Here is a 2,452-nt window from a genome sequence, read left to right as displayed (position 1 = left end):
CGCAGTAAACATGCGGCTGAAACACGTTTGAATACATTCCGTGCATGGCTGCCTTTCACTAAATCAGACCTATTGACATTTTCAGAGACATTGTTCAGACGTTTGTGTTAACATTAAACGAGATCCAACCTCCAAAAAATCCAAATTTTCAGATATCAAACCTGTTTCAGTTTTATCAAACGCCACTTTAGTTTAGATAACGGGTGAATTAATGAACCAACTACTTACAACATCCGACCATACCAAATTGATTGCATTGCACCGTTGAGAAAAGGGCAATTGAAAGAGAGAGCACCACTTTATTCAAGCTTTTGTTTTTATTTCTGATTCATTAGAGGTTACTGATCCCGATCCCTCATCGATACACCTCATCAGTAAAACTTGATTATATTACGGGAAATCGGATTTGGTGCTTATAAAATTGTGTTTACACCGTTTTTACAGCCTTCTTCAACCATGCATTGAGAACATCTTTCCATGAAACATAGAGATATTTTCAATGAACGATTGAAAATACTGTGAGAATAGCATGAACACAATTTTGTGAGGACAGAATCCGACCTCATATTAGGGAATATTATGGGATAAAAGATAAATTTGAGATTAGTTGAATTGAGATCAGATAAAGATAATATTTGTGTTTGAAGTAAATTAAGATGGAAGAGTTTGAGTCAGTGTGGATTTGTTCACCTCATTCTATAAATTGTCATGCAATTCTCATTTAATGCAATGCAATTAATTTAGCCTTCTCTAATATTTTACAGTCTAAAAACGTGATTTTTTTTTTTCTGGATAAGTTGAAGGCTTGAAGCACATATGTGTCGTTCTCTTTGGATTGAAAATTTGCGTAGTTAAGACTGTTAGGGAATCATATCTTAACTGAAAGCCAAATCTCCTTTTTCTTTTTGACTTTTCCCTTGCACCCTTTCTGGGTTCGATGTTACTGCTGGTAAACGATCAAAGAGACCAAACGACAGAGAATCTGTTTCTAGAGCAGTAAGAAGTCGGCACAGTTAGCAACTGCCAAGAAAATACGTACTAGGTTTGACATGAACAGGCCTTAGATGACTTAATACATGGATCATTTTATATTTGAGCAGTACTATGCCACTCTTGAAATACAAGACAAGCCGATAAAAGGACAAACGGTCAAACAGTCATTTTCGGAGCAGTGACTAAAGCAAATGTGCAAGCATACGGACTAATGTTACGTGTAGGAAATAAGGACTGAAGTTCTTGATCGGTTTATGTTTTTGAGACGATTATGATGAACCTTTTTTTTTTTTTGGTAGGGTGCGGAGAGCATTGGGGTTTACGGTCTTGGATCACTTTTGTGACCAAGGTTGTGGGGTCAGAAACAGTCTCTCTGTATATGCAGGGATAGGTTGTGTACATCTGTCCCTTCCCAGACCCCACATTTGAGGGCTCTCTCGAACTGCCCTTTTTATATCTGGATCACACTAATCTCGAATTCAATGTATTGCTGTATGATGGTTTGGGAACAATCAGGAATCCACCATTTGAGGAACCCTACCAAAAAGATGCTCTGTAGCAAAATTTGACAAGGTTAGATCCGAATTGGGAATTTGCAATGTCTCAGGTGGGATCCCATGAATAATGGGGTCGCCCTTCAACTATCAAATTGGTAAAATCCCCTTTTAATAAAGATTAAGACAAACCCCATGAACTTATTATCTTGATGGGAATATGGAATCCTCTTTTTAAGTGTTACTTTTGGCAATAATAATATTTAGGGGACATTCATTTTTGGGATTTTGAGAGGAAGAAAATTGGTCAATGAGATTTACAATCCCATTAACCAAGAAGCTCATGTTCTTTTTTCAGATTTGTAACGATCAGGAAAACAAGTGATACCCATCTCCCAGGTGGATAAATAACATTTCTCATATGGAAAAAAGTTGTTAACACTTGGATGGGACAAAAATAATCCTTTGAGAATAGAATTTTTATGGCCACAATGGTCATTATTTTATTTATCTGAAAAGTAAAAGAACATGAATAAATGCACTTTCTTGCGTAAGTATTTTCTTACCCACATAAGTGCATTTACCCATGTAAATAACTTGCCCAAAGTGAACCTTAATAATACCTACTGCACATCATATTCACATAGTAGAAAACTAACATTTCTCAAAAATCGAATATAAATTGCAATAACATTCTTTCAATTTTCCACTTTTCCACAAGTCGTCTTTCCAGAGATTAGTTCTCTGGAATCTGGATTTTGGCTTACAAAACTCATATTTTCAACCATTTAGGATTGTTTTCCAAATTAAGCAAAACACTAGGAAAATTGGGAATGTAATTCATTTTCTATTGAACATCAATTTCCAACGAAATCATTGGTTTTTTTCTCCAATTTACGTACAAGACCAAACATCAGTTTATAAACTTATCCCCTCTTCAAATGCTCTACCATGACACAACACAG

The sequence above is a fragment of the Nelumbo nucifera genome, chromosome 2 (assembly GCF_055504915.1).
Source record: "Nelumbo nucifera cultivar China Antique chromosome 2, China Antique-T2T, whole genome shotgun sequence".
Taxonomy (NCBI): domain Eukaryota; kingdom Viridiplantae; phylum Streptophyta; class Magnoliopsida; order Proteales; family Nelumbonaceae; genus Nelumbo; species Nelumbo nucifera.
This window is presented reverse-complemented; position numbering follows the sequence as displayed.